General features: G+C 34.7%; 1 protein-coding gene across 1 annotated transcript in view; it reads left to right on the plus strand.

Annotated features, from left to right (window-relative positions):
• The first annotated feature begins 1,003 nt into the window (after nt 1-1,003).
• The window catches only part of PJA2 (praja ring finger ubiquitin ligase 2), a 70,258-nt gene continuing 52,431 nt past the window's right edge, over nt 1,004-18,830 (plus strand). Inside the window, exon 1 of the mRNA XM_081311159.1 lies at nt 1,004-1,160. The gene's annotated coding sequence lies outside the window, so the exon portion shown is untranslated. The remainder of the gene's footprint in view (nt 1,161-18,830) is intronic.

Raw genomic sequence — 18,830 nt, forward strand, 5'->3', positions numbered from 1 at the left:
CTATGGGGATGGGGCGGGGTGGTGGAGTGGGCTGGGGAGTTGAGAGAGGAAAGCAGGACTGTAATCGGAGAAGCGGACATGTTTCGGGATAAAAGAGAAGGAGATGTGCGGAACGAAAAAACAATTTTGCATCGCTGACATAATTAAACTGTTACCCGCGTTTAAATTAAGCAAGATGCCCGGGGACTACAGCTGTTGTATTAATTCTGTCTGCAAGTGATGGGAGCTGTTACTTCCCGGCTTGACAACCGGTTAGCCTGCAAGGCTTCGGTCAGGCCAAGACTATAGAGAGGAAAGGCAGGCCTTCCTTGGTCTGACTGCGGGGTAGGAGGGTAGACCGAAAAAGCACTACACAATGCGTACCATCAGGGTAGACAAATACGCCCTTCCTCCTGTGATTTTTTTTTCCCCATTTTTCCCCACTGATTCGTGAATCGCAAATGATTGCATTTTATGCTAGGAAATCCTAACCTTGTTAGGTTTCCAGTCGAATTGAGACCGATTTTAAGGCCTCCATCTTGGTAGCTGCTGTTAGAATTTCTGAAAAAGTCTAACTGCGCCAGTCCTTCCCTCGATTCTCCCCACCCGCATCCCTCTCCCCGAGACCCCGCCCTTTTCTCCCAGCCCAAACCACAAAAGGCTGTGCCGTCTCGGCCCCAACACGCTGCCCCGCCCCCTCCCCCAAACGTCGCAGTGCTGCAGGGAGAGGGGGTGGGCCCGGACGGGGGGGGGGGGTATGTGGAGTCGGGCTTCGTCTTTCCGCTCTTCGCCCAATGGGTACAGTTCCTCCGAGAGATGGGGGAGTGGGGCGTGGAGACAGTCCAAGTATTTTTCCCTTTTTCTGCCACGTCCCAACCATTGACGTGGGCCCACTCCTCAGGTTCCCATTGGGTGTGTGTATTTTTCCCCGCAGAGGGACGTTGAGCCTATTGGTCAGCGCGGTTCTGGGGGCGGGGCTTGCCTGCTCTCCTCCTCCTCCGCCTCGGACGCGGCGAAAGGGGCGGGACTCGCCGCCACCGCCTCTGCTTCCGCCGCCGCCGCCGCCGCCGCCGCCAGCCGCTGCGCGTTCGGCGGGGGAGGAGTCGGAGGCGGAGAAGAAGGCGGTGGTGGCGGGTGGAGGATCGAGCGCTGTTCTCGCTCCGGAGCCGCTGCACATTTCGGTGAGGGGATTTTTTTTTTTTTTTAATCTGGCTTGTTCTGATGTCGGGAGTGTGGGGGTCGGGGCGAGGAAATTGCTGCCTTCAGCTCCTCGATTTCTTCGTCTCTTCTGGAGAAGGAGCGGGGCCTGTCCCTGGCCCGCTGCGCCGGCCATGGTGGGTGGGGTTGATGGCTGTGAGAGGCCTCCTTCGCCTCCTGGGCCCTGTCCAGCCCGGACCTGGGGCTGCGCTCCTATCTGGGGCCGCCGTGTCTGCTGCCTCCCCCGAAGGATGGCATCGATCGGTGTCGGGGGTCTCCGCCCGCTGCCTTTTCCTGCCACCTCCTCTGCTGTCCTTGGTGCCTCAGCCAAGGACCCTGCTGCCGCTCTCCCCACACTCGTAACTGCCCTAGAGTGTGCCGCCCACCAACAACTCACACCCGCCTTCTCTGCCCATTTCCAGTCACCCCGCATAGAGCTGATCCATGTTGCGCCACAGGCCTGCAGCCCCCCTTCTCGGAGAAACCTCCCGTTGCGGCCGCTCTGTTGGGTATATTTGCATTTTTCTTGATTGTCACGGGGGCCTGGGCCCTCAGACAACCTGTTCAGACCCTAGAGATCGTTCTGTCGTTGTTAGCACCATTCCATCAATGCTTCTCCCCGTTAGGACGTCAGGTCAGAGCATGCCTCTGGCAGATGCACCTCCAATTTTGGCCTCCCTAAGATTACTGCTGGTAAATCATTTTGCGCACATTCAAAATGGTGAGTTTAAAGCCATAGAACAAGTTGAAGGAAAGGAGAGGAGGTAAACGGTTTCTCTTTTTTTTGCAGGAAGGTAGAATAATCGGGATTTCACTCCTCGAGTATTAAAAAATAATTTACCATCCGCATAGATAGTGCTTTCAGTCTGCTGGTTCTGTGAAGTGTACGTTTTTTTTTTTAAAGGTTAAAATACTTTGTTATTTTTATCATGAAATATTTGGTCACATTTCTTTTAAAATGGCAGTCACCTTTGCTGAAGACTACAGATCTTTTGGAGACCATGTAAATAAACCTGGAAATAACAGAAATAAACGTTTAAACTATTTTTTCAATTTTGTAATTGTCTTCTGGATTCATGTCATTTGTATATGAAATAACTAATTTTTTTATTTAATTAATAAATACAGACATGCATGTTTGATGTAAAATTTAAATAAACAAGTATTAGGTAAAATGTGAATATTTCTTTTTATTTTTTCCAGCCCTACTGCAGTATCTGGAGTTAACAATTTAGTGTTCACCTTTCAAAGTCTTTTTACAAATGTCCTTTTAAACACACATAAATAATGTTTTGAACGACCAACAATAAAAAATAAATAAATAAAAATAAAAAAAACCACACATAAAAATGCAAACTTTATTTGGGGGGTGGGCATATACCGAGCACTTTTGTATATCACTTGCTTTTTTACTTAATTGTACATCTTGCACATCATTTCCTTAGTGTATGTAGGTCTCCCAAATACTTTTTAAAGGCTGTATGGTATTTCACAGTTTGAATGGCCTACAATTTAACCATTCCCTTATTGAAAGAGGTTTAAATTAGTTGCAGTTCTTTTTTGCCCACACAAATCATGCTTTATAATAAAGAGAGCTTTAACTGATGTTTAATTATCAAGTCCTTCATTTAAACAATTTAAACACTATGGGAGAATGTAAGATTTAAAAAGTGCAATTCCCATTTCTCTTTCTAGTTTTATCTGCATCTTAAGAATCATCCACTGTTGGTCTGGAGTTGTAGCTCAGTGGTAGAGCACTTGCCTAGCATGTTTGAGGAACTGGGTTTGAACCTCAGCACCACATAAAAATAAATAAATAAAGGAATCGTGTCCATCTACAACTTAAAATATATATATATATATATATATTTTTAAAAAGAATCATTCACTGTTAACAATTCAGTAAACCATAATAATACATAAGTATTATTATTTTTTCCTGAGGATGGATTTCTAGAATAGAATGAAAAGGGTATGCATACTTAAAATTTTGATAACTGTTTCTCCCTCAGTATTCTTTGTGAAAATGTTATTGACTATTTCTTAGGTATTTCTTCTTCTATAAGAACTTTATACTCAATTTGTTATTTAATTTTTAAAACTCTTAGTTATTTTAAATGAGATTATTGAAATTTTAGGTTAATATAAAGGGAGCTAATATAGCATTTAAACACATACACATATTGAAATGTGGTCCTGTCATTTTAGTCACATCTTGCTTTATATTTTCAGGGAAAGTTTAATAGTCCCCCCTCCATCTCCCATGTTTATGACATTCCTTCTCAGTATTCCTAGCTGCTTTATGGTTTGATTGCTATGGGAAATGAAAACTTACAGTAACATGTCCCCACCTCCCCCCATAGTAAAGCTTTTGAATTTTGTTTATTATGTATCTAATCATTATTGTATTGATACTTATTTATAAATATTCATAGTATTGTGGTTTCCTTTTCAGTTTTTATAATATTTTTCTCATTGCTTTGGCATTGTATCTAATGTTGAACAACAGCTCTAAGAGCTAAAAACTATTGTTTTTGTCTAAGAGAAATGCTTCTGATGTTTTTGCATTGAATATGAATGTTTGCTGAAGCTTTCTGATTAATAGCCAAAACTAAGTTTAAAAATTTCCTTCTATTTTTGGCTTTCCAAGATATTATCATTGTTTCAATTTTTTTGACATTTTTAAAAACTATAAGTGTGTATTAAATTTCCTTAGATTTTATTTGACATATTTTAAAGTGGTTTATATGGGCATCACCAGTATTCCCTGGTTAATAGTTTAAAAATCAACTTTATTGAGGATACCTTATATACAATAATTTGTACTTATTTAAAATTTAGTTAATTTTGTTCTGAGAAATGTGAGCACCTGTTACCACCATCACAATTAAGAGTCAAATATTTGCATACTACAAAGAACATTTTCATCTCCCAAAAAGTTCCCTCCTGGGCTTTTGCAATTAATCATGCTTTTACCCTCAGCTCCTGGAAACTACTCATCTTTATCTCACTATATAGTAGTTTCATTTTTTTCTAGAATTTCATATAAATGAATTTATGTGATATATACTCTATTGCATCTGTTTTATTTATTTTTTCCCAGCATGATGTTTTTAAGGATCATCCTTTTTGTGTATTTAACTGGTTCATTTCTTTATTCCTAAATAGTCCTTGATATTGTTTTACCACAGTTTGTGGCCCTTTCACCTATTTATGAACATTGGATTGTCTCCAGTTTGGGCTGTTATTAATAAAGCTTCATTTATTCATTCTGAGTTCTTGTGTGAATATATATTTTTATTTTTCTTGGTAAATACTAAGAAATGGAATTTGTGGAATTGTATGGTAAGTTAATATTTAATCAGTTAAAAAAACTGCCAAACTGTTTTTCAAAGTGGTTGTCCCATTTTACATGTCCATCAACAATGTATGACAGTTCCAGTTGCTTCACATCCCCATCAACACTTGGTTATTTCTGTCTTTTAAATTTCAGCCCTTCTAGTGGGTATGTAACAGTATCATGTACTACAGATATTATCTCCTTGATCTTGTGCCTGTAATTTTGCCAAGTACTACATTGTCATAGTGGTCTTACTTTATAGTAAATCTTAAAGTCAGGAAAAGTGAAGAATTCTTGAGCTTTTTTCTTTCTAAAAATCATTTTGGTTAGTTTAGTTCTTTTAGTTTTCCATAAAACTTTTTGAGGCATCTTCTAAGGGGATTTTAATTTGGATTTTATTTAATGCATAGATTGTTTGGGAACAATTGAGGCTTCCAATTCACGAACATAGTTTGTTTCCATTCATTTAGATAATTTTTAAATTTCTTTCATAAACATTTTATAGTTTCAACATTCAGCTACTGTTGTTCATTGTGTTAAATTGTATCTAAGTATTTCATACTTTGGTTGCTATTATAGATGATAAATTTCAGTTTCCATTTATTCATTGATGATGCATATAAATACAGTTGGTTTTTCCATGTTGACCTTGAATTCCGCAAACTTGCTAAGTTCATTTATTCTACTTTTTATTTTGGGAGGGGGGTAGATATCTAGTTAACTCTTTTGGTAGATGCTTTGAAAAAAATTTTAGACATGTTATTTGCAAATATTTGTGGAATAGTGTTATCCTTTTTTAATTTGTATATTATCCCCCTGTCCTTTTTGTCCTTATTGCACTGGTAGAACTTCCAGTATGGTGTTGAATAGGAGTGGTGAGAGTGGATAATTTTTATCTTGCTCCTGATTTTAAGAGGAAATCTTTCAGTCTTTCATTAAGTATGATAGAGAGGTGCTACAGATTGAATATTTGTGTCCCCCTCAAACTTTCTATTTTAAAACATAATCCCCAGTGTGAGTATTTGGGAGGTGTGGGATCTTGGGGGGGTAATTGGATTTTGAAGGTTAATGAATGAATTAGTGTTCCCTGCTTTTTTGGAGACTGGGTCTGTATGTTACTCTGACTCACCTTCAACTTGTGATCCTCCTGCCTCATCTTCCCAGTATCTGGGAAGATTAGCTAGCTTCTTTTTAAAAGAAGATCACGAAAGCCTCCCTTGTCCATCCACCATTGCACCATGTGAAGACACGGTGAAAAGACTGCAGTCTATGAATCAGCAATCAACCCCTCACCAGATTGAATCTGATGGCAACTTGATATTAGACTTTCCAGCCTCCAAAACTGAGCAATACATTTCTGCCATATATAAACCACCTAGTCTATCCTAGTTATTTTTATAGCAGCTTTCAATGGTATAAAGGAAGTGGCCTTTTATCATTTTGAGAATAGTCACATTCTGTTCTTAGATTGCTGAGATTTTTCTGTCATGGGTAGATGTTTGTTTGGTCAAATGATTTTACTATATTTACTGAGATCATATGATTTTTTTTAGTCTGTTAATAAGACAAATTACATTATTTTCAAATGTTCAGTTAACCTTGCGTTTGTACCTTGTACTTGGTGATGCTATTTTCATTTTCAGAAATTGATGTTTTGTATTTGCTAATATTTTGTTGAGATGATTTTTTTCCTTCTTTCTTTTCTGCTTCAGCGTCTATGCAGGATACCTTTTCATGTGATCATTTGTATCAGGGTAATACTAGCCTCATAAACTGGGGAAGTGTTTCTTTCTCTTACATTTCCTGAAAAAATTTTTGTAGGATTAGTATTATTTGTTTTATAAAAGTTAACTACAGTTGCAAGATAACGTTCTGGGCCTAGAGTTTTCTTTGTTAGATGTTTTAAGGGGCAAAATCAATTAATAGGTATAGAGTTATTCGAGTTATCCATTACTTCTTAAAAGCTTTTAGTCTTTGAGAGTCATTTCACCATTCTGAGCTTTTGAAGTTTTTGTCTTTTGAGAAATTTATTTCAAGTCAAGCGTGATGGTGTATGCCTGTAATCCCAGCAGCTTGAGAGGCTCTTGAGTTCAAAGCCAGCCTCAGCAATTTAGGCCCTAAGCAACTCAGTCAGACCCTGTCTGTAAATAAAAATATAAAAAAGGGATGGGGATGTGGCCAGCATGTAAGGCAAGCACTCTACCACTGTGCTACAACCCCAACACCTATGTTAATATCTTAAGATATGCCCTTAGGTTATTGATTTGTCACCCGTTCCTTCTAAGTAATGCATTAAATGCTCATACAAATTTACTGTGTTGATATTTACTAAGTTCTTAATATGACTTCCACTTTGACCTATGAAGCTTGTGAAGTTTGTTTTTCTTACTAATTTCTATGTTTGTTCTTGTTGTAGACTGACAACATACTTTATATGATTTCTTTTCAATGTTTTGATGTTTGTTTTATATCCAGAATTTGGTCAGCCTTAGTCACTTTTCTATGTACACTTTAAAATAATATATATTTTGCTATTTTGGTTGGAGTATATTCTCTTAGGTATTAGGTCAAGTTGATTGATGGTGTTTGTTAGGACTAATACTTCCTACTGAGTTTTTGTTTACTTGTTTTTTTACCATGGATATCAGAGTTGAAGTCTCCAAGTAAATGAAGGATTTGTCTTTTTCTCCTTTTTGTTCTGTCAGTTCTTGCTTTATGTATTTTGAGCTTTTGGTTTTGGAATATATAAATTGGGATTTTTCTGTCTTCTAGGTGAATTGATGAAATTTTGTTCTATAATGCCCTCCTTTTTATCTCTGATAACATTTCTCATCCTGAATATACTTTATGTAATATCAATATAGTCTCTCTGTCTTCTGGTTAGTGTTTGCATGATATATCTTATATATCTTTCCCTTTCCTTTCTTTTTTTTTTTTTTTTTTTGGTACCGGGTATTGAACGCAGGGACCCTCTACCACTGAGCCACATCCATCTATGACTTTTTATTTTAAATTGGGTTTGCTTTGGATAACCTATTTTTTCAAGTCATTCTAACTCTAACCCTTAATTAAGATTCAATGTACATTTGATGTAATTATTGTTTTTCTATTTATCTGCTTTCTTTTTTTTAAATGGTAGTCTCACTGTGTTTTCCAGGTTTAGCTCAAGTGATTCTCCTACCTCAGCCTCTGAGTAGCTGGGACTCCAGACATGTCCCACTATTCCCAGCTTAAAACTTTTATTTCCCCAATGCTGGGGATCAAACCCAGGGCCTCACACATGCTAGGCAAGTCCTGTACTACTGAGCTACTTACTGCAGCTCTCTGATCCTATTTTTTTTTTAAGTTTATCTTTACTAGTGCCTTACCTTTTATACTATTTTGCTTTTTAAAAATGTACTTTTCTCTATGATTTACATTATAGATCTTAAATCATAGACTATGTTCAAGCAATATTATGCTACTGTTTGTTTAGTGTAAGCTCTGCCATAGTATCTTTCCAGTTTGTCCTGTCTTTTGTGCCACTTTGTTCAATTTTTGACTTTTACATATACTATATACCCATAATATCTTTATATAGTTGTCATCCTTCAGGATGAGTTCTAGGACTTCCTCTTGGATACCAGTATCCATGGATGTTCAAGTTCCTCACGTTACATAAAATGGCATAGCATTTATATATAACCTATGAGTGTCCTCTTGTGTATTTTAATCATCTTTAAACTGTATTCATGCTATGTAAATATTGGCACTGTATTTAGGAAATAATGACAAGGAAAAGTCTGCTCATGTCAAGTACAGATGCAAGGGTTTTTGTTTGTTTCCTCCAAATATTTTTTATCTGAGGTTGGTTGAATCCATGGATGTGGAACCCATGGCAATAGGACAGCTGTATGGTAGTTTTTTAGATGTGCACCATCCAAGGATGGTAGTCACCAGCCAGTGTAGCTACTTAAATTTGAATTTAAAGTTGGTAATATAAATTTAATTTAAATTCATTCCTTCTGTTTTACTAGCCAGTTTTTTTATTGATTTTTTAAAAAATAAATGATAGCGGAATGCATTACAATTCTTATTACACATATACAGCACAACTTTTCATATCTCTGGTTGTATATAAAGTTTGTTGACACCAATTTCTGTCTTCATAACATGTACTTTGGATAATGATGTCCATCACATTCCGCCATCCTTGCTACTCCCCTGCCCTCTCCTTTTCCCTCCCACCCTTCCACCCCATCTAGAATTCATCTATTCCTCCCATGCTCCCCCTCCCTACCCCACTATGAGACTATCCAGTTTTCAAGTACATGTTGCTTCTACTTAAAGAACTTCCTCAAACCAGTTCTTGTTTCTTGCAGTTCAGATCTTCTGGTAACAAAGTGTCTCTGGTTGCTGCAGCAATATTTGTTTTACCTTTTGAAAGATGTTTTATTAGAAATAACATTTTTTAACTCTCAGAAATATTTATTTCTTTATATTTTATCTTTTATTGATTTTATGTTTTAAAATACACAACAGCAGTGGAATGCATTACAATTCTTATTTGTTTGTTTGTTTTGCATTGCAATTCTTAATACACCTTAGAAATAACATTCTTTGTTCACAGTGTTTTTCTTACATCCAGAATGCCATTTTATGACTTTTAGCTTGCATAGTTTCTGACAAGAAGTCCCCTGTAATTCTTCTCTGTTACTTTTTTCCTGACCATTTATATCAAAGATGTTTCATCTTTGGGATTTTTATAGTTGGTTAACTGTGATGTTTCTTGTGTGTGTGTGTGTGTTATGTTTATCCTGTTTTAGGGAAAGGAGTTTCTTGGATTTATGATTTTTAAAATCATATATGGAAATTTCTGAGCCCTGCCCCCCCCCCAACTTTCTTTATCCCAGGGCTTGAACCCAGGAGAACTGGACCTGCACAATTGAGCCAATCATCATGTCCTTTTTGTCCTTGTTTCCTTCTGTTTCAGGTTACTTGACAGTATTACTACCTCAAATCTATAATCATAATAAACATGATTTTGTTATTTATATGGCATTTTCTTATTGTTGGCTGGAGATAGCACTCTAGCTTTCTATATTTTAGTAAGATGTGGCAGCCCTACAAATGGTATATTTTGAATATATTTCTATAAATATTTATGATTATATTTAATAATGACTTTGTATCTTGATGTTATAGCTGGCTGTCTTCGTTTATTCCTGCAGCTATAACAAAATACCAGAGACTGGGTGATTTATAAAGAAAATCAATTTTATTCTTATCAAAGAAAATCAAATTTATTCTGAATCCTAGAAACCCAAATCAAGGTGCTGGTAGATACAGTATCCAGTGAGAACTTTCATCTGCTTCTACGGTGGTACCTTTTGGGTTCATACAGGGCAGAAAGTGGGAGAACAAAAGGGGTCTACCTGCTTCCCTTCAGCATGTTTCACCCACTAATGACTTCTCAGAAGACCTCACTTCACATCACTTCACATTAATTTTATTCATCAGTTTTGGAAGGGGGCCCTGGTGTTCAAACCATAGCACTAGCTATATGCCAAGTTCTTTTGTGTGTTTCACATTTTCTATTGATGTTTCTTTTTGACTTTTTAAAATTGACGTTTTTAGGGCTGGGGGCTATAGCTCAGTGGTAGAGAGCTTGCCTAGCACGGGTAAGACCCTGGGTTTGATCCTCAGCACCACATAAAAAATAAATAAAGTTATAAAAAATATATGTTTAAAAAATTGACTTTTTAAATATTCTCCCCTAATAATTTTTGTGTGTGCCCCTCCCTTTCCTTCTACTACTCCTCCAACCAGAACAGTGGATACTACTAAGTAGAAGTGATGATTGGGCATTTAGAAAATATAGAATAATATTTACATTTTACCATTTGATATAACTTTGTAGCTTTTTAAAAAGATTTTTATAGTTGTAAATGTACACAATACCTTTGTTTTATTTTTACTTCTTTTTTTGTGGTGCCGAGGATTGAACCCAGTGTCTTACTCGTGCCAGGCAAGTGCACTACCACTGAGCTACAACTCCAGCCCCATAATTTTGTAGCTTTTTGATTGACATATTTTATAAGGCTTGAGACATTCTAATTTTTAGTTCTTCCTCTTCATTAAAGTTAAATTTTGTTGAGTGCTTTTTCTATTTCTATAGAGATATGGCAGTGTAATTCTTCACATGTAATGAGTTCATTTTGAAGTAGACTCAATTTGTACCTTTTAAAAACATCACGATATTTGATTTGCAGGTATCTTGTTCATACTTTTTTGGATTTTTATTGCTGGAGTCATCCTGTGATTTTTCAATTTTGTAATGTCATTTTACAAAGATTTTATTGTGCTCATAAAGTGAGTTATGTTATTTACTGATATGAGTTTTTATATTCCCCAGGGCTTGTATAACATTGGGCTTACTTCTTCCTTAACTGGTTTATAGAAATTTCTAGTAAGACCTGGGCCTAGTTTTCAACTTTTGGAAGATTTTACCTTTTTTATTTTTATTTTGAGACAGGATCTGTCTTAATTTGCTGAATCTGGCCTCAAACTTGTGATCCACCTGCCCCAGTCTCCTAAGTCTCTAACATTACAGGTGTGTGCCACTATGCCTGGCTTTGAATTTCTTTCTTTTCTTTTTTTTTTTTTTAATATTTTTCCAGTTGCCAATGGGCCTTTGTTTATTTATTTATATGTGGTGCTGAGAATTGAACCCAGTTCCTCATGCATCGAGGCAAGCACTCTACCACTGAACTACAACTCCAGCCCCATGGCTTTGAATTTCTTTAATGATGAAGAATCATAATTCGTTTATATTTATTTTTCAATCAACTTTGGCAGTTTAGTTTTCTTGGACATTGCGCATTTCATTCAAATTTTCACATATTGTTTATGTTTTTGTCTTTCAACTTCTTCCTCTGGAATTCTGTTCATATAATCAATTCCTATATTAATTATTTGGACTTCCTCCTCATCTTCCTACCCACTCTAGAAAGCTTTGTCTTTTCCATAGCTTCTCTTAAGGTCTTCTTTGTTGGTGAATGCACTCTTTGTCTCCTGTGGTTTTCATTGCACATGACTAAAAGAATCTTTTATTTATCTTCTTGAGATTCTTTGAGCTTTGTGAATCTAAGAATTCACTTTTATTGCTGACTATTGATATTCATCTTTCTTCTTTGACTATTAATCATTTGACTATTGATATTCATCTGTTCTCTCTTCTCTGTGTTGGAATGCTGCATAGAATTATTTTCCACATTTTTTATTTTATCCTCCATGGCTCTTTTATATTTCTATTTTATTCATTCTCTGTATTACATCCTTGGCATTTTTAAAATATCCCTCTTCTATTATGCTGATTATTTTTTCAGCTAGGTCTGATCTCTTCTTTTACTCATGTATTGTGTTTTAGTTTTAATTGCATATTTTATTGTTAGAAGTTCTAATGGTTCTGTTTCTAATTTTCCTAGTCATCTTTAAAAGTTTCTTTTTCTTTTCTTTCTTTCTTTCTTTCTTTTTTTTGGTACTAGGAATTTCCCTCGGGCCACTCAACCACTAAGCCACATCCCCAGCCCTATTGTGTATTTTATTTAGAGTTGGGTCTCACTGAGTTGCTTATTGACTCACTAAGTTGCTGAGGCTGGATTTGAACTCAACAATCCAAGAGGCTGGTATTACAGGTGTGCACCATCCTGCCCAGTTAATAGTTTCTTCTTTTTTTTTAGTCATCCTTTTAATGTCTTTTTTGTTTTTTACATATTAAAGAAAAATTTTAATACCTGATAATCTTAGTATCTAAAGTTGTTGTAGACATTTTCCTGTTGTATCTTGTTTTGCCAACTCTTGCCAGCTTTAATTCTCATCTGTTTCACATACTTTTCATAATTCTCATGTACTTTTAATTGTAAGCTCACATCCTTTCAATATTTATATAAAATTCACCCTGGGTTGAGACAGTGTACCCTGAGACTACAATATTCTTTGCTTGTGGTTTATAAGCAACTTATGCAGGTAGTATGGTTTGCAGCCACAGATCTAGGTGCGGTATAGTGTGTGGCTTTGAATTGTTAGGCAAGCAGTACTCTTCTTCCCTACCATCTGCCCCTAACCCAAAGCTAAGACATTTTCATGTGCTTTGATTTGGGAGGTATTTGTTGTTGTTTGTTTTGCTTTTGCTTTTGGCTACTATACTGTTGGAAAATGGAAATTGAGAAATTGAAACCTCATGAGATGTTGTACTCTATTTATTAGGAGTATGACCAGATGTCCTGGTATGCTCAGGATAATTCTACTTTATGCCTTTGATTTTTGCATAATTATTAATTGCATCTCCCTGAACTCTTAAAACTTACTTTTGACAACCTAGCTTTAAAGTGGCCATAAAAGCTTGATATTAATAATGACATTATTGGTCCATTCATCAAGTGACATAATGATCCTTATTCTTCCTTATTCTTTTTGAATGTGATCTTGGCTCTCATTTAACTTTTAGAATCATCTTGTCAATTTCTACCAAAAATAAATAAATAAATAAAAGCATGCTGGGATCTTATTAAAATTACATTAAACATGTTGATTACTTTGGGAGAATTGGCATTCATAAAATTGAGTTTTCAAGCCAATGAGCATCATATTTCTCTCCATTTAGTATGTCTTTTTAAACTTCTCTCAGTAGTTTTCTGCATCTTTTATTGGGTTTACTTGAGGATTTGATTTTTTAAATTACTACTGTAAAGTATATACTTTTAAAATGAAATTTGTAATAAATTTAGTTGTGTAGCTATGCGTTAGAATATGTTAATGCATTTTTATATTTGTATCTGTCAATCAGCTAAAACATTTATCATTGTGGAAGTTCGTATGTAATCAGTCTCTTCCAATTTTATTGTATACAATTATTGTTATCTCTGAATTAGATTTCTTTTTTCCTTTCCAATCCTTAAAATTGTGTTCCTTTTTTCTTTTAATTTTATTGCACTGATAAGAAACCTCAACTATTAGATTTTTGAATACATTAATTTAGCAGAGATGGCATAGACGTCTCAACTGAAATTATGCAAGCTAAAAGACAATGGAATTATTTTTTTAAATTTCAGAATGAAAAAAGAAGAAAAGAAAATACAAATCTAGATTTCTATTCCTTTGGGAAATATCCTTTAAAACTAAAAGTAGTAGTTTTAGACAAACAGAAGCAGAGAGGGAAGTTGTAATCAGCAGACCTATAATATCTCAAATATTAAAGGATATTATTTGGGCTGAAGATACATTGGAAGGTCGAGACATGGAAATGGAAAAGGAGTGGATATCTTCAGGAAGGAATATTAAAAATTATTTGTGTTTGAAAAATACATGGTAATTTTTGGTGCTTATTCACATTGAACTACATAAAACTGACAACACAAGACATTGGGGAGTAAATGGAGTTCAACTGTTGTGAGGTTTAAGAAGTAGTTTGGAATAGACAGTAGGAAAATAGCTCATACTTTCATGTAAGAACAAGCAGAAGTGGACCAAAACTGAACTACTGTAATATTAAGGTGATTTGGTTGCAATATAATTGCCTGCCAAATGAAAAGGAAGATAAGTTATCCAGAACTTCCAGGAAATAGCACTCAGCATGTAGTAAGAATGCATTTTGTAATTTCTAGGGAAGATTTGATGAATACCAAAGAAGTTAATAAAGAAGGAATTAAAAGAACAGATAAAATGAATGAGAATTAAAACAAAGTGGTACACATCGGTCAAACTACATTGTTAAGTATGTAAATGGATTAAACATTGTTATAAGTAATGGATTTTAAGTGTAAAGGCACAGATAAGATGGAAATAAAAAGATGAAATAAGTATTCTTGGCAAATACTAAAAGCTGATATGGATATAATAACATCAAAATAAGTTTGAGGAAAGAAGTATTGTGGTAGATTAGGAGGAAAATAATAATTTGTACATAATAAATGGGTACATTCATCGAGAGATGATGGTCCTAAATGTGTGTTCACCTAATATCACAGCTTCCAAATATAAAAGGCAGAAGTTAATATAGCTTCAAGGATAGATAGCTTTATATTTATAGTGGAACATTTTAAGTATATACCTAAAGTAACTGAAAACATTTAGATAAAGATATTGGTAAGGGAATGAAAAAGTTGACAGAATTAATCAACTTGACCTTATTAACATTTATACAACATCATATCTAACAATTGAAGACTACATTATTTTTAAGTGCACATGGGATGTTTGCCAAAATATTCGGAGCAGTAAAGAACTCATTTTCAAAGGATTGAAATTATATAGTTCCTGGTTTATGATCACTCTAGAGTTAAATTACAATTCAGTAAAAAAAATAACTAGAATGGTTCCAAATATTTGTAAATTAAGACACTTCTCCAGTGGTCCATGAATTAATAAATCAGTTACTATGGAAATTAGAAAACATTTTAATTTGATAATAAAAATATTACCTATCAAAATTTGTGGAATATAGCTAAAGCAATACTTAGAGGTGAATTTACAACTCTTTGCATTAATTAAGGAAGATGAAAGGTTGGAAGTGAATAGTCTAAGCCCTTAACTCAAAAGGGCAACAAATCAAACCCCATTAAAGTAGAGCCAGCATGGTGGTGTATACCTGTAATCCCAGCAGCTCAGGAGGCTGAGTAAGGAGGATCGCAAGTTTAAATCCAGCCTCAGCAAAAAGTGAGGTAGTAAGCAACTAGTGAGACCCTGTCTCTAAATAAAATACAAAGTAGGTCCAGGGATGTGGCTAAGTGGTCCAGATGCCCTGAGTTCAATTCCCAGTTACCCTCCCCCCCAAAAAAAATAGAAATAAGTAGTATAAAAATCAGTGAAGCAAAATTTTTAGTCTGTTGAGAAGATTTTTGTAAAATGAAAATGTGTAATGAACTGATTAAGAAAGAAAAAAGGGGGATAAAATATAAATTATCAAGACCAGTTATGAAAAAATATTATTACAGATCCTGTTGATATTAAATCGTTAGTAAAACAAAAAATTATACAAACACTTTTTGACCACTTAAGGGTCGTCATTCCTAAAAAACATAATTTATCCAAAATGACATGTGAAACAATAGAAAATCTGAGTTATTAATGCTCCAGTCCTGAGCATTAAAGTCAGTAAACATTCTGTCAAAAACAAACAACAACTGGGGATGTAGCTCAGTTGGTAGAATACTTGCCTCCCATGCACAAAGGCTCTGGGTTTGATCCCCAGCACCACAAAACAAACAAACAAAAAAAATTGAACCCATTAAACCTTTTCCAAAAAGAAAACCCAGACCCAGATGCTTCACTGGCAAATTTTCTATTTATTTAAGTAAGATATATACCAGATTTACACAGACTCTTCCAGAGAAGAGGAGAAAAAAAGAGGAAACATTTCTTGAATTTTTTTTATAATTTTAGCATAATCTTGATACAAAATCTGACCTCAGCTTGATAAGAAGACAATTATAGGCCAGTATTTTCCAAGAAAATAATGTAGGTATACATAAAAAGGATAATATATTATGACCGACATGGATTTGTTGGTATAGATCCTGTCTATAAGGTAGACAGGAATACAAAATTGGTTTAATATTTTTAAATCAAAGTAAACCATCACTTTAACAGAATAATGAAGGAAATCCATAGGGTCATCTCTATAAATAAAATCATTTGACAAAATTCAACATATGCTTGTTAAACACCATCTTCCAACTAGCAATAGAAGGAAACATCCTTAATTTGGTAAAGTGTATCAATAACAACAAAAAACTATAATATCATGCTGAATGAGAAACTGTTGATTCATATACAGTATCTCCTGTATTCAACATTGCATTGGAATTCTAACCAGTTTCCTTAGGCAAACAAAATAAATACAAAAACTAGAAAGGAAAAAGTAAAACCCAATGCATTTGCCAGCAAACAAAAAAGTGATTTTAGCAGGGCTATTAGATTGGAATTTGTGTACTAATAATCAAAGAGTGTGAAGTAAACATTTTAAAGTACCTGTATAATAGCATCAAAATATATAGGAAAACTAAGACTTTATCTAATAAAACTTGATGAGACTTATGTACTAAAAAATATAAAAACATGATGTTTTAAAATGCTTGAAAAAATATTCCGTTTCTTTATAATCAGAGACTTAGTATTGTTCCAAATGTCAAACCCCCACTTGATCTATAGATACAATGCATTCAGCAATTAAAATTCTATAATTTGGTCAAGTGAATTTTGAAATTTATGTGAAAAGCTACTATCTTACGTATCAAGAATTGCTATGAAGTTATAGTAGGACAGTTTTGTATTAGAATAAACAGTCAAAAGATCCGTGGAAGAAAATGAGCATCTAGAAATAGAACTTCACATGTAATTTCTGTCTGTATAACAAAAGCTCTACTGAGGTTAATAGAGAAAGCAATTATTTTTAATAAGTTGTGACTAGGTCAACTCAATACCCATGGGGTCAGGGGAACCTTGACCATTGCCAAATCTCTGTTCAAAGGTTAATTTGAGTAGGATCACAGATCTAAATTTAAAAGGTGAAAATATTAGTCTTCTAGAGGAAAACCTAGGAGAAAATCTTCACAACCTTGGTATGAGCAAATAAAATAAAATATATAAGGTAGACAAGATAAAGTTAGGAATTTCTATTCTTCAAGACATCATTAAGAAGGGAGAAAGGCAAGCCACAGACTCCAAGAATGTATTCACAACAAATAAAACTGGTCTAGGACTTGGACTGAAAAATGATAAATAACAAAGAAATCTAAAAGAAAAAGGTGGACAACCCAATATTTTAAAATATGCAACAAGATGAGCAGGTCTTAACAAAAGGAGACATCCAAAAGGGAAATTTCAGTTTGGGGCAATACTGCAAAATAAATACAAAATAAATTACAAAAATAAAAACAAAATTTAAATTCTGAATTTACAGAGTAACAATATCAAATTTACCTAGCTATGAAAAAATTGATCCTTGGATATTGATGGTGGGAATATAAATTGCTTTATCCACTTTAGAAAACTGGCAGTATCTGTTAAAGCAAAACATTATTTCTAAACTGTCTAATTCCAGGTCATATGTGCCTTAAAACAATGAAACACATGTTCAAGGGTGTTTGTAACAACATGAATGAATCCCCAAAATGTATTGAGTGAAAGTAGATAGGCATAAAAGAGTTCATACAATATTATTCCACTCATGAAATTTAAGACAAGAGAAACTAATCTGGGCTATTGGAACTCAGGAAATTGGTTTTCTCTTAGTTGGGAGAAAGTAAGGACTGGGAAGGGGTAAAAGAGAAACTTCCAAACTAATGGTAATGCTCTACATCTTGATCTAGTTGGTAATTGTACATATTTATATACCTATAAGGAAGTTTGTTAGGCCGTGCATTTAAGTTTTGTTCTTTTTAGACATAGATAATTCTTCAGATTACTGCAGAGAAAAGAAAAATACAAGTTATTATTATAAAAATTCTCAAATTTGTCATAAAGTGAAATTTATTACACTTTGGTATGCACAATAATGTTGAGTTTCTTATTTTCCTATATATTCCCTTATTTCTGTTCTTTTCCTGTACCATTAACATAGAAATTAGTCTCTGCTGCTGCTTTATTCTGATGTGCTTTCTGACTTGTGCATTTGAAAGGAGGGTAGAATGAGTTTTTACCTGGCATGTTGGACGCTGGATTTGATCTCTAACACCACAAAAACAAAACAAAACTTATGTACCACATTTTAATGAGCAATCTTCCTAACTCAATGACAGGTGAAGTTGAGGAGAATTTTATTTTATTTCATTTTTTTTCCGTAGTACTGGAGATTTAATCACTAAACTATATTTCTAGCCATTTTTATTTTGAGACAGGATCCTGTTAAGTTGCCTATCTGGCATTGAACTTGTGATCCTACTACCTCAGCCTCCCAAATCACTGGGATTACAGGAGTATGCCACCATGCCCAGTTCATTTTGGTTTTTAATGGGCTGATTTTATTCTTTTATGGCAATTTGTCATGGCAGTCACCCTTTATCTCCGCTCCCATAACCAGTTATAGTCCTAGGATCAGCTGAACAATTTTTCATTTGTGTATGTGTATCAGTAATCATATGTGCTTGTGAGTAGAAGATGTGAAAACTCTATAGATAGGTTGAAAAGAGTATGCAAGTGTAAAAAGCTTTGTTATTCAAAACACATATCTACTAATTTCTTGAAATATTTGCCTTAGCAGCTAAAAATAAAGATGAACTAATGTTAGTAAACTACATGGTAGTTAATTCCAGCATATACAAAACAGCTTCCTAAC

This window comes from Spermophilus citellus (genome assembly GCF_964194105.1).
Source record: "Spermophilus citellus genome assembly, chromosome: 1".
NCBI classification, from domain to species: Eukaryota; Metazoa; Chordata; class Mammalia; order Rodentia; family Sciuridae; genus Spermophilus; species Spermophilus citellus.